Below are 15,574 nucleotides of genomic sequence, written 5' to 3'. Positions count from 1 at the left end.
TTAACTGCCATTATCCCTATTGGGGAGATGTCATCTAATAAAGTTTAGAGTTTAATAGAGTTTTTGTAGAAAATTATGCCCCCTTCAGACCTTTCCCTTTTTGCTCAAATACACTGATATTAATAAGTTATATATGACATTTAGTGCCCTTTTAGTTTTCCCAAACATGATCTAGATGTACAGGGGTCTGACTTTTAACAATGACTTCATAGATGCTACCCACCAGCATTTCTGGATACCAGATTTGCTAATTTTGCAACTGATTAAAAAGTCTAGCCTATTGTCACCATAACATGCAATGCAAACTGAAGGCAGAAGTTTAAAATGCAGAAGCTGAGGAGATTGATATATATTTTTGTAGGAAAAGATTTATTCAAATCTCTGATATTTCTGATTTAATTGTTTATGGAGGAAGTGTTATTTCTGTATATGCACTTACACAAGCAGTGCTATCAATCAGTGATAACATCTCCCCCGTGTACAATGAAATCAGTAGTAGAGATATAAATGTATTAAATTACAATTTTTACTGAATCTTTTCCAACAAAACTATATATCAATCTGCTGCCTGCAGACTGCACTTTCTGCCCTCAGCATTTTCTGCTATATTCACAGGTTATGTTTGTTTGTTGTTTCTTACATTTTGATTAGGTCTGTTGTCTTTGCCCTGGGGCAATTATTTCTTCTGGATGGGCTCGGGAATTTCAAAATCCAGATATACATAAAAGAATATTGGATGGGCCCTAGTTAGGAAAGCGTGATTAATGAATGTTTGTAGAAAACATATTTCAAACTAATGCATAGGGCTACTTTTGGTTTCAACATTCCACCACATTCTAACTACCCAGAAATAATAGTAACTTTAATTAGCAAACTGCCTTTCGAGCAAGTGTCTGCTGTTTCATTCACCCACAACAGGAATCATATTGTCCAGTATTATCTATATTATTTATTATTTTATTGATGGAAAAAATTACTCTATTAGCTAGATGGCTGCAGACAATATTTCCATCCACTTCTGAAGTAATGCAGCCGGAAAAGCACTTCCAAACTGGAAGTGGAGAGGAAAAATTATTTTGTACTTCCAGTTTCTTTAGGAAATGGAGGTCTAATATTTTTCCATTTCTGTCACAGAGATTAACTAATTGATATCTCCTAAATATACCTCCTATTAACTTTCAGTGGATATTGTGGGCCCCTTAGGTCCATTGAGGTTATTTGGACACTGTAATCATGATTTAATTTTAGGTCAGTATTGATATGTAAACCTGACTGTCTTTTTGATGGTTGTTTAATTTATATATTTTTTTCCTATAGGACAGGTTTCTATGAGAAAGGTAGTGGGTAGGATGGGTTCTCTCCTTTTCCATGTTTATTTTATTTAGATATATTGGATTAAACAACTGAAAGGGATGTTGTTCTGTTTAGTGATAAAATTAATAAAAAAAAGATTAAAAAACTTGACTAAATTGAAATTTGTCAACCAACTGTAACATCTATTGCCAAATGGCAGACATAGAGCTGGAGAGGGTTTAGAGGAGGGCAACTAAAGTAATAACTGAAATTGGCGGACTACAGTACCCTGAAAGATGATCAAAATTAGGGTTATTCACTTTATAAAAAAGACAACTGAGGGGAGATCAAATTAATATGTATAAATATATCAGGGGTCAGTACAGAGATCTATCCCATCATCTATTTATCCGCAGGACTGTAACTGTGACGAGGGGACATCCTCTGCATCTGGATGAAAGAAGGTTTGTACAAAAACTAAGTTAAAATTGCTATAAATGCTAATTTATTAGTAAATTAATTGCTTTCAATGTTAGCAGCAACAGTTAAATATAGTAGAAAAAGAGTCTTTGGTAAAGTATATACTGTAGATTCGGGGCCTGGGCCTCGGACTACAAGCACATTGCCCTGAATCTCTGGCCGATAGCTTTATTTTTCTCTGCACTGGCAGCTTCTTTCATAGTTATATTGAGCCACCAGTGCGGGGCTGCAGTGCGGCTCCAATAAATTTTACATCAGTGAATGTATATTCACATAGTAAACAACTATTGCATGCTGGCTAAAACTGGATAATTGCATTGCTGGGTAATATTTTTCTTCTCTGAGAAATGTTCTAAAACCAATCTGGCAATAAAAAGGGAGATTCTGCTTCTGGAAACGGTCTCAATGGTGTAAATATTCTTCTTTAATGGAAACAACGCGTTTCGGGGAGTAAAACTTCCCCTTCATCTGGTTTCGTAGTATTACAATCTATGCAATATATAGATAGATATTTATAGGTACAGAAAAACAAAAAGAACAAAAAAACGCCAAAAAACATGCACCTGGGGACCGCCCCCTAGGGGCGGAGCTACCCCAGGTGTCACCTCAGGCATCAGGTAAATTCAATCTGAGCAAATATCGGTTTCAATTATACAGATGGCTCTATTATATGGACCCATGTAATTGTGTGCAAGTTCATTGAAAAACGAGCATCCTAGATGGTTATTTCATGTAAAACGTTTATGTGTTGTATACATATATTCGTCATGTGACCGCTGGTGGTCACATGATCGGAAAGCAGACCGGAAGCTGACGCATCCTCTGGTGATCGGCCCTCTCTCATATGAAAATGCAGGGGGAGAAGGAGAGAGGCCAATCACTGTAGGCTTCTGTCTGCGTGTGGACGCATGCTCAGCTGTGAGGAGGACGCCGCCGGCCATGGAAAGGGGGTGTGTTTATGTGTGATGTCACGACTACGTGATCGCAATCTTGTGGTCACATGGTCCGTTGGCAAGACAACGGAAATACTATAGTTTCAAGCCGCAAATAGGGGGCGTTTGAGAAGCTGGGCCCGGGTGTATCACAGAGGTTCGATCGACTGGGTATACAGCTCAATATACTGATTAGGATGACTCTGTATATTGTATATGCTCAGAGTGCATAATAAAATATTAGTTACTGTGAATAAATGGATAAAAGATGAAGGGTTATACAAATAAATAAATAATAAATAATGAGATGCATATAAAAAGTACATGGTAGGCCATTTATATGGATACACCTTAATAAAATGGGAATGGTTGGTGATATACTAATGTGCCACAAACAGGAAGTTAATATGTGAGGGGGGAAACTTTTCAAGATGGGTGGTGACCATGGCGGCCATTTTGAAGTCGGCAATTTTGAATCCAACTTTTGTTTTTTCAATAGGAAGAGGGTCATGTGACACATCAAACTTATTGGGAATTTCACACGAAAAACAATGGTGTGCTTGGTTTTAATGTAACTTTATTCTTTCATGAGTTATTTACAAGTTTCTGACCACTTATAAAATGTGTTCAATGTGCTGCCCATTGTGTTGGATTGTCAATGCAACTCTCTTCTCCCACTCTTCACACACTGATAGCAACACCGCAGGAGAAATGCTAGCACAGGCTTCCAGTATCCGTAGTTTCAGGTGCTGCACATCTCGTATCTTCACAGCATAGACAATTGCCTTCAGATGACCCCAAAGATAAAAGTCTAAGGGGGTCACTGGATATGCAAAATTGCTACATGATGATGTGTTTCCCTCTTTATGCACTGAAGCTGGCACGTTCCCTGAGTTTTTCCAGCAAGATGGTGCACCCACCACCACATTATGGGTGTCAGGTCCGAGCATTCCTAGATGAACAGTTTCCTGGAAAGTGGATTGGTCATCGTGGGCCATTTGAATGGCCCCCAAGGTCTCCCGATCTGACCCCCTTAGACTTTTATCTTTGGGGTCATCTTAAGGCAATTGTCTATGCTGTGAAGATACAAGATGTGCAGCACCTGAAACTACGGATACTGGAAGCCTGTGCTAGCATTTCTCCTGCGGTGTTGCTATCAGTGTGTAAAGAGTGGGAGAAGAGAGTTGCATTGACACAATGGGCAGCACATTGAACACATTTTATAAGTGGTCAGAAACTTGTAAATAACTCATGAAAGAATAAAGTTACATTAAAACCAAGCACACAATTGTTTTTCTTGTGAAATTCCCAATAAGTTTGATGTGTCACATGACCCTCTTCCTATTGAAAAAACAAAAGTTGGATTCAAAATGGCCGACTTCAAAATGGCCGTTATGATCACCACCCATCTTGAAAAGTTTCCCCCCTCACATATACTAATGTGCCACAAACAGGAAGTTAATATCACCAATCATTCCCATTTTATTAAGGTCTATCCATATAAATGGCCCACCCTGTAGTAGGCAATACAAAAAAAAAATATATAAATATGTAGCTCTATTTTAGTAAAAATTAATATAAATATAAAGGCTACTCAATAGTTGATAAAAATATTAGCTAAAAATATTTGTTAAAAATATAATATATAATGTAATATAAATATAAATTTGAAGTATTTGGGAATGTGCCATTTTCCTAATTCTATTAGGTTTTTTTGTGTGTTTCTCTCTTATTCTCTATTCCCCTCATTCGTTTGAGAGGAATTTAGATTTGTCCAACACACAAAGACTAAAACTAATCTGGGTAGGGTTGTCATTGTCGTTAAATTCCAGACATACAACAGACAGTTATGGAGGGTGGGGAAAGGGGGCTTGTAAAGGTATAAATGCTGCTCTTCACACTGAGTGTAAACATTTCATGTAAATGTTTAGTGTATAGCTAGTAAAATCTTATAACTAAATCCCTCTTAAATAGGTCTATCTGGTGGATGACTCTTTTAGAAAAACAATTAGAGTACATTGAGCAAATAATAAATATATCTTGTGTGAGGGAAATTAATTCTACCCTGGATCTAGTAAATAGGTTTTAAATCACTTTCTGCATAAAATTAAAATGCAAATGTATTTCCAGAAGAGAAGATACTGTAGTATGTGAAGATTTATATACACTGCAGCCATGATGCAAAGGATATGTGGGCTGTATCAGTACAATGGAGCACCAAAACGTATGGTGGCTTTTGCTTGCCACTGGTGGGGGTCTGACCTACTGGACACCCGCCAATCAGTACAATAAGGCAGTGGTAGTGCTGACAGTGATCGGGACAAGCTGTAGTAGCTGATCGCAATAGCATGGTCAAGCTACTGTCTCTATGTAAGCAATGAAGGGGAAGCTGTGCTTGTAATAGTGGAGTAGGCCCCTTCACCAACCAGCTTGCAAAGGGTGGATTTACATGGTATACTTAATAAGATTTATTGCAGCATGTATAAATGGTAATTACTGCCTTTTAACTAAAGAAAAGTAAACGCAACAAAGTTCTGTCATCACACAAACCCAGATATGGTCATACTATATGTTGACAGGAATATGTTTCATTCATCAGTGTAATAATGACTGACCTCTCATTCTTCAATCCTGATACAAGTTATAAAACAATCATAAAGTTAATCTATGTAAACACTTTTTGTATAGTAAAGCAATCACAATGTCACTGATATAAACATTTTGTAGAGTTGCTATGCATAAAGGAAATTATACTTTAAAAAAAGAAATTGTGTTGTTAAGTGAATATATATATATATATATATATATATATATATATAGTACAGACCAAAAGTTTGGACACACCTTCTCATTCAAAGAGTTTTCTTTATTTTCATGAATATGAAGGCATTAAAACTATGAATTCACACATGTTGAATTATATACATAACAAACAAGTGTGAAACAACTGAAAATATGTCATATTCTAGGTTCTTCAAAGTAGCCACCTTTTGCTTTGATTACTGCTTTGCACACTCTTGGCATTCTCTTGATGAGGTTCAAGAGGTAGTCCCCTGAAATGGTCTTCCAACAGTCTTGAAGGGGTTCCCAGAGATGCTTAGCACTTGTTGGCCCTTTTGCCTTCACTCTGCGGTCCAGCTCACCCCAAACCATCTTGATTGGGTTCAGGTCTGGTGACTGTGGAGGCCAGGTCATCTGGCGCAGCACCCCATCACTCTGTCATGGTCAAATAGCCCTTACTTTCAACGTTTTCCCAATTTTTCGACTGACTGACTGACCTTCATTTCTTAAAGTAATGATGGTCACTCGTTTTTCTTTACTTAGCTGCTTTTTACTTGCCATAATACAAATTCTAACAGTCTATTCAGTAGGACTATCAGCTGTGTATCCACCTGACTTCTCCTCAACGCAACTGATGGTCCCAACCCCATTTATAAGGCAAGAAATCCCACTTATTAAACCTGACAGGGCACACCTGTGAAGTGAAAACCATTTCAGGGGACTACCTCTTGAAGCTCATCAAGAGAATGCTAAGAGTGTGCAAAGTAGTAATCAAAGCAAAAGATGGCTACTTTGAAGAACCTAGAATATGACATATTTTCAGTTGTTTCACACTTGTTTGTTATGTATATAATTCCACATGTGTTCATTCATAGTTTTGATGCCTTCAGTGTGAATCTACAATTTTCATAGTCATGAAAATAAAGAAAACTCTTTGAATGAGAAGGTGTGTCCAAACTTTTGGTCTGTACTGTATATATATTAGAAAAACTATCCGTATAAAGTGTTGATCTGTTTGTGTATTTATTGTATTTGTTTCCAGGTTGCCCAGGAGGCCAATTCATGCCCTAATTTTTTTTGTTTACAGGGAAAAAAAAAAAAACTATATACCCTGGCAGTTACACACAGTTTATTTGATTAACTGTCCCCCATAACAGTGACCTCCACAGTGCCCCACCCCCTTAACAGTAACATCCACAATGTCCAGTCCCCTTAATAGTGACCTCCACAGCTCCCTCTTAACAGTGAGCTTCACAGAATCCTATCCCCTCAACAATGACTTCCAAAGCACCCCGTCCCCTTAACAGTGGCCTCCATAGTGCCCCTTCCTCTTAATAGTGAAATCCAGAGCACCACACTCCCTTAAAATTGACCTCTACATTGCCCCACCCCCTTAACAGTGAGCTCCACAGCACTCTGTCCCCTTAACAATGACCTCCACCACATCCCGCCTTCTGGACAATCCCCTATAGCAGTGAACAAAAATGGTAGAGTTGTTATGGAAACCTGATGTAAAACTGTGTGTAAAGACTAAAGGACCTACACGTTTCTATTGGCTAATAAAGGTCACGTGACTGTGTATATGTCAATTAGGATATGAGTGAAGAAGCTGCAAGCTTGTATTGGCATATACATTTTTTGGGAATAACTTAAAAACGGTACGACCTGGAGAACTTAGACCTTTACAAAAACAAACTGTAATTTCACACTAGTGGCAAGGAACTCCGGCAGGCTGTTCCGGCGGGTGAACTGTACAAATTTTGTGAGTGTACCTCCGGGTACACTTACAAGTTTTGTGTACACAAGGGGCGAGATTCCTGTATGTAACCCCCAGAATGTCCCCCCACTCTGGGTGTTAGCTGGAAACTTGTGTGGGACCTTATGCACCCACTGCTAGATAAGGGTTACCATCTGTACGTTGTAAGAAGGAACAAGGAGTCGTCATTGACGGAAGATACGTGTCACCAATGTTCCTGGCCTCGGTGAGGAAAGAACCAGATTTTTCCTTGAAGTGTCAGTTTTGCAATTGCAGGCTCACACTTCAGCTATAAGTATGGCTGTAAAGCCGATCCGGGCCGGTTCTTATTGGGAGCATCTAAAGAGCAGGGTGGGAGGCTGTTCACCACGGTTCCAGGCCGGGTTTTGGGCTGGGATATAAAAACCCAGCCAGCATGTTCAGCTGTGTGGATTATCCTCCATCTGACAGTGGATCTCTGTCAGTCAGTCTTGGTGTTGGAGTCTGAGAGTCTGGGCTGGGATTAAGGCATGCTACATTGTTTGCGGACAAAAGCACGTGGACTACTGCTTTATTAAAGGACTTATTTGCTGCAGCCTGGTGTGAACAAACACCAAACTCAAGGTGACTGTTTTTCCTTGAACTTGTTATTTTGTCCCTGTTTAAGTTAAAGACGTTGTCATTGCCTCTGTACTGCGTCCGCAAGCCTGTCTACCAGAGCAAATCTCCACAACGTGGATAACTTTTATACTAGTATCCCCTTGTTCCAGTCCCTTGCCGCCAGATCCACATCCGCTTGTGGGACCGTGCGGAAAAATCAACGCAAACTCCATACCTACACCCTTCAAGTACCTATCCCCAGGGGTGAAACCCGTGCCCTTACCAGTGGAAACCTGTTTCTGGTCAGATATAAAGACAAGAGGGATGTCCTTGTTCTGTCCACAATTCACGGTAACGGCATCACCCCTGTCCCTGTGCGAGGTACCGCGGCAACGGTCCTCAAGCCCGATTGTATCGTCGACTACAATCAGTATATGGGAGGAGTTGATCTCTCTGATCAAGTCCTCAAGCCATAAAATGCCATGCGTAAAACCCGGGCATGGTACAAAAAAGTTGCTGTCTACTTGGTACAGGTTGCCTTGTACAACTCTTTTGTGCTGTCCCAGAGCGCTGGCAACACGGGGAAATTCCTGCAGTTCTATGAGGCAGTCATCAAGGACCTGATCTTTTCTGACCGGGAAAGAGCAGGCCGGAGTACCTCGGGAACTGGAGGCGCCCGGATCTTTCCAGGTGTGGTCCCCCATACTGGAAAGAAGGGACAGTGCCAAAAAAAGTGCAGAGTGTGTCACAGGAGGGGGATACGGAAGGACACCACCACTCAGTGTGACACGTGCCCCGATCATCCAGGCCTCTGCATTGACGGTTGCTTCAGGGAGTACCAAACTTCCATGGAGTACTAAATTTATAATCCCCTTCCCCAATTTTAATTCTATTTAGCCAAAGACAATCACCCAGAAAAAAACAAATAAATGATATTATTTTGTAAAACTAAAATAAAAAAAGTTGACATATTAGGTATTGCCACGTCCATAAGAACCTGGACTATAAAAATACCCCATGACCTAATCCCTAAGATGAACAGAGTCAAAAAAATAAAATGTGTAAAAAAAAAAGCTATTTTTTTGATACCTTACATCACAAAAAGTGTAATAGCAAGCGATCAAAAAGTTATATGCACCACAAAATAGTGCAGTCCTCTCATCCCACAAAAAATTAGCCCCCACCTAAGACAATTGGCCAAAAAATAAAATAAAAAATGGACTATGGAGATACTAAAATGTTTTTTTTTTGTTTAAAAAGGATATTCTAGTGTAAAACCTAAATACATTTAAAAAAGTAGACATATTAGGTATTGCCGCGTCCGTAAGAATATGCTCTATAAAGATACCCCATTACCTAACCCCTCAAATTAACACTGTCAAAAAATAAAAGAAAAACTCTGCCAAAACAGCTATTTTTTGTCAAATTTTCAATTTGAATCAATTTTTTTCCAGTAACAAAGCAAGGGTTAACAGTCAAACAAAACTTAAAATTTATTGCCCTGATTCTGCAGTTTACAGAAACTCCCCATATGTGGTCATAAACTGCTGTATGACTAAACGGCAGGGCGCAGAAGGAAAGGAACGCCATAAGGTTTTTGGAAGGCAGATTTTGCTGGACTGGTTTATTTACACCATGTCCCATTTGAAGCCCCCCTGATGCACCCCTAGAGTAGAAACTCCATATTAGTGACCCAATCTAACAAACTACACCCCTCATGGTATTCAAAACAGAGTTTACTAACTTTATTAACCCTTTAGGTGTTCTTCAACAGTTTATGAAAAATGGAGATGAAATTTCAGAATTTCTATGTTTGGTAACCTTGCCTCACAAAAATGTAATATAGAACAACCAAAAATTGTATGAACCCTAAAAATAGTCCCAACACAACTGCCACCTAATCCCATAGTTTCCAAAATGGGGTCACTTTTATGGAGTTTCTACTCAAGGGGTGCATCAGGGGGGCTTCAAATGGGACATGATGTAAATAAACCAGTCCAGCAAAATCTGCCTTCCAAAAACCACATGGCGCTACTTTCCTTTTACGCCCTGTCGTGTGTCCGTACAGTGGTTTACGACCACATATGGGGTGTTTCTATAAACTACAGAATCAGGGCAATAAATATTGAGTTTTGTTTGGCTTTTAACCCTTGCTTTGTTACTTGAAAAAAAAATTGAATAAAATGGAAAAAAATTAAAATTCTGAAATTTCATCTCCATTTGCCACTAACTCTTGTCTAACACCTAAAGGGTTAACAAAGTTTGTAAAATCAATTTTGAATACCTTGAGGGGTGTAGTTTCTTAGATGGGTCACTTTTACGGGTGTTTCTATAAACTACAGAATCAGGGCAATAAATATTGAGTTTTGTTTGGCTGTTAACCCTTGCTTTGTTACTGGAAAAATGGATTAAAATGGAAAATGGCAGTTTGGATTTAAGTGAAAGGCTTGCTGAGTTCTATTGGCTATTGCAGTTAATTTTTTGGGAATATCTCAGGAACCATAAGTCCTAGAGAGCTGAGACCCGGTCTAAAACCTTACCGGACACCTGATGTACCTGTGTGTCAAATTTGGTGATCGGTCCAGTCGTTTGGTCGCGCATAAAGAACGTCCAGACAGACAGAAATTCTTTACATACAAGTGAAACTAAAAAAAAATTAGAATATCGTGCAAAGTTAATTTATTTCAGTAATGTAACTTAAAAGGTGAAACTTATATATGAGAGACTCATTACATGCAAAGCGGGATATTTCAAGCCTTTATTTGTTATAATTAGGATGATTATGGCTTATCGCTTATGAAACCCCAAAGTCTTTGAGGTACCCTTTGCTCAGGTTTTATGGATTAATTAGCTGACTAGAGTGTGACACTTTGAGCCTAGAATATTGAACCTTTTCACAAAATTCTAATTTTAAGCTGCATTAATGCAATTCCTTTTAATTTGAATTACTGAAATAAATGGACTTTTGCACGATATTCTAATTTTTTGAGTTTCACCTCTATATAATACAAACCGGATTCCAAAAAAGTTGGGACACTATACAAATTGTAAATAAAAAATGAATGCAATGATGTGGAGGTGCCAACTTCTAATATTTTATTCAGAATAGAACATAAATCACGGAACAAAAGTTTAAACTGAGAAAATGTACCATTTTAAGGGAAAAATATGTTGAATCAGAATTTCATGGTGTCAACAAATCCCCAAAAAGTTGGGACAAGGCCATTTTCACCACTGTGTGGCATCTCCCCTTCTTCTTACAACACTCAGACGTCTGGGGACCGAGGAGACCAGTTTCTCAAGTTTAGAAATAGGAATGCTCTCCCATTCTTTTCTAATACAGGCCTCTAACTGTTCAATCGTCTTGGGCCTTCTTTGTTGCACCTTCCTCTTTATGATGCGCCAAATGTTCTCTATAGGTGAAAGATCTGGACTGCAGACTGGCCATTTCAGTACCCGGATCCTTCTCCTACGCAGCCATGATGTTGTGATTGATGCAGAATGTGGTCTGGCATTATCTTTTTGAAAAATGCAGGGTCTTCCCTGAAAGATGACGTCTGGATGGGAGCATATGTTGTTCTAGAACCTGAATATATTTTTCTGCATTGATGGTGCCTTTCCAGACATGCAAGCTGCCCATGCCACACGCACTCATGCAACCCCATACCATCAGAGATGCAGGCTTCTGAACTGAGCTTTGATAACAACTTGGGTTGTCCTTGTCCTCTTTGGTCCGGATGACATTGTGTCCCAGATTTCCAAAAAGAACTTCGAATCGTGACTCGTCTGACCACAGAACAGTCTTCCATTTTGCCACACTCCATTTTAAATGATCCCTGGCCCAGTGAAAACGCCTGAGCTTGTGGATCTTGCTTAGAAATGGCTTCTTCTTTGCACTGTAGAGTTTCAGCTGGCAACGGCGGATGGCATGGTTTCTGGAAGTATTCCTGAGCCCATTCTGTGATTTCCTTTACAGTAGCATTCCTGTTTGTGGTGCAGTGTCGTTTAAGGGCCCGGAGATCACGGGCATCCAGTATGGTTTTATGGCCTTGACCCTTACGCACAGAGATTGTTCCAGATTCTCTGAATCTTCGGATGATGTTATGCACAGTTGATGATGATAGATGCAAAGTCTTTGCAATTTTTCGCTGGGTAACACCTTTCTGATATTGCTCCACTATCTTTCTGCGTAACATTGTGGGAATTGGTGATCCTCTACCCATCTTGGCTTCTGAGAGACACTGCCACTCTGAGAAGCTCTTTTTATACCCAATCATGTTGCCAATTGACCTAATTAGTGTTAATTGGTCTTCCAGCTCTTCGTTATGCTCAAATTTACTTTTTCCAGCCTCTTATTGCTACTTGTCCCAACTTTTTTGGGATTTGTTGACACCGTGAAAATTGGAATCAACGTATTTTTCCTTTAAAATGATACATTTACTCGGATTAAACGTTTGATCTGTCATCTATGTTCTATTACAAATAAAATATTGCCATTTGCCATCTCCACATCATTGCATTCAGTTTTTATTCACAATTTGTTTAGTGTCTCAACTTTTTTGGAATCCGGTTTGTAGATGTGTAGGAGGGCTTGAAAATGAGGGAGTGGTGGCAGTTTAGAAATCATGTCCTGATTTTTCAGCTCACACTCTAGCTTTTGTCACTCTGCTGGCTGCTCACACACCTGGGTTCCTATACATAAACATATTCATTAGTCTAAAATATCTATGATCCATCCCTTTCCATCATGATAGCAGCATAAATACTCTGGGAAGATTCACCAAGACCGGCATTCCCATACACCATTCTTGATCCCACTGCACTGGAGTAAGATGTAGCTAATTTATCAGGAGACAAATGCATCTCTGCCCCTCTGTGTGCCAGAAAATACAACTCAGGGTCTGGCATCGAATTAAGCTATAATTATGGCAGTTTCTGGCATAAGCTATAGTTAATATGGCAAGAAGCTTAAAAAGTCACAAATTATGGCGCAAATATGGTGTCCTCCATAATTTGCATTTTTTTTTTTTAGCTCACAGTAGTGGAGTAAAAGCTTTCAAAAATGTCCCTTATATACTATCCATAAGGGCAATTGCTTAAAAAGTGCTTGGTATTGGAAATTTCCTTGACATTACAGTAATTAACAATCAGTGGAACTTAATAAAGCCTCAATACAAGAAGGCAACATAAAATGCTACCTTCATATAGGTATTTGCTTAAAAGGTGTATGGGGTGGGTAACTGTGGTGTAAATGAAAATTCAGAATCACTAGATACAGGTACTCCTCTGGGAGCTCACAGCTACCTAACTTTTCTACACATACACATTGCCATGTGCCAAAGTATCTACATGTGCATCTCAATAAATTAGAATATCATTGAAAAGTTAGTTTATTTCAGTAATTCAATTCAATTCAAAAAGTGAAACTCATATTCTATAGATTAATTACATGCAGAATGATTTATTTCAAGCATTTATTTTTATGTTCGCGATTATGGCTTATAGCTAATGAAAACCCAGAGTTAGTACCTCAGAAAATTTGAATATTGTATAAGGCCAATTAAATAAATAATTTTTAATAAAAAAAATGTTGGCCTACTGAGATATGTGCAGTATATATGTAGTGTCCCACTAGGTAAAGGTGGGCACTACACAAGGGTTAATATGTCTATTGCATTAATGTGATGTGTTATGTTCATTTCCCTGTGTTATCTGGGTGTCAGGCCTGTTAGGGTGTAGCCTCCTAGACATTAGAGGGAGCTAGAGAGCACTTAGTATATATAGATAGGCCCAGACAGGGGAGTGTTAGTGCATTCCAGGTGGCTAGTAGTGTAGTCTAGCCAGCCTGAAGTTCCTGAGCCTCAGTTAGCTCAGAAGAGTCACCCCATGTGAAGAGTTTGCCTCCTGGGAGAAACCTACAGTTCCCACGAGCCAAGCAGAGCCAGTGCATCCAGCTAAGACAAGTAAGCTGAAGGGCAGAAGAATCATTAAGTTAATGCAAGGATAAAGACGGGAGGAAGATTGTTTGACAAGGATAAAAGCCAGCATTAGGGCATATGGGCCTTGGAATATAGCCAGCCAGAACAACTGAGAAATAGTGCAGCCTGGTCTGGAGTGTTGATTTTACCCTCTGAGTATCTTGCAAGGAACAGTTTACCTGCCATTGATGTGTAAAGCCTGCTTGTGAAGTATCTATGACCTGTGGAACTGAATTGATACCCCAACTGTACAAAGTGAACTGGTTTACAGTAAAGCAAAGTTTGGTTCACCATACCATCTGTGTACCTCACTTATTGCAACTATAAACCGGTGTGCCACAGTTACAGGCACTGGCGTCACGAATCCTTAAAGGGACCTTGCCCCCGGCACATAAAACACCTGCAACATCCAGGGCACCTCATCCACCACCAGGCCTGGTCCCTAAATACAGAGTGTGCCCCAGAGGACTACTGTGCCAGCCTCTCCTTCACTGCTGTGTGCCTGTCCAGGGTCATCCTACAGAACTGTGAGTAACCCTCGCTTGCCATTAACCATGACCTCACAATCACAATACCCTGCAGGTCTGGCGTGCTGCATATACACTTTGCATGAATCACTGCATCAATACGGTGTGGCACAAAGTAGATCAGCCTGTGGCAATGCTGAGGTGTTATAGAAGCCCAGATTGCTTTGATAGAAGCCTTCAGCTCATCTGCCCCAGCAGAACCAAATATCACAATACAGCACAAAATACTGCCACCTGCACCACTATAGTCAACTGTATAGCTGTCCTGAGGACATCAATGCAGTTGAATTCAGGAGGGAACCTGCAGCTGCTGGTCAGGTACACGGAAGAGAATCAGATCATTATGTACCTGGCTGGCAGCTGTGAGGGGGGCTTGGATGGCGCTCATAGGCATCAGACCACCTGGAAATTTCCAACCCTGATTGTGTGCCTCTTTAGTCGTCCTCCAGACTCTGGGACTTTGAATTCCAAATGAAATGCAAAATATACTTTCATTTGAAAACAGGACTTTTGATCACTGAGCAACTGTCCGGTCCTTTTTCTACTTATTCCAGGTCAGACACTTCTGTTGTCTCTGGGTCATGAGTGGCTTGACACAAGGAATGTGACAGTTGTAGCCCATGTCCTGGACATGTCTGTGTGTGGTGGCTCTTGAAGAATTGACTCTAGCCGCAGTACACTCCTTGTGACTCTAACCAAATTCTTGGATGGCCTTGTCTTGACAATCCTTTCTGTGGTTATCCCTGTTGCTTGTTTATCTTTTATTTTACCACACTGAACAACCAGCTTCTTTAGCAATGACCTTTTGTGGCTTTCCCTCCATGTGCAGGGTGTCAATGACTGTCTTCTGGACAATTGTCAAGTCAGCAGTCTTCCCCATGATTATGTAGCTTACTGTCACGGATGATGTTGCAGATAGCTGGAAGTTATGGATAAACATCCGACTGGCTTGATCCCAAACTAAGGAGCATAAAGGTGACCCCTATAAAACCCTAAGAGCTCACCCTGACTGCTAAGCACATGCAAGGGTCTCAGAGGTAGACGATTGCATGCCCTCGTACCTAGACTGTGTGACACCTGAAAACCCTATAATAGTGAGGGGACACGACCACCGTCTCCCTGCACTTAATACGGAGGGAGTCAGGGTCACCTAGAATCAAGCCAGCAAGGAAACACAAAACATGAAATGACTTATCTGAACAAGCAGCTACAGAAGTCTCCAGCAGTGAACATTTCAATCAAGGAAGT

This window comes from Bufo bufo, chromosome 5 (assembly GCF_905171765.1).
Source record: "Bufo bufo chromosome 5, aBufBuf1.1, whole genome shotgun sequence".
Lineage (NCBI taxonomy): Eukaryota > Metazoa > Chordata > Amphibia > Anura > Bufonidae > Bufo > Bufo bufo.
The sequence above is the reverse complement of the archived record's forward strand: the minus strand, read 5'-3'. Positions refer to the sequence as shown.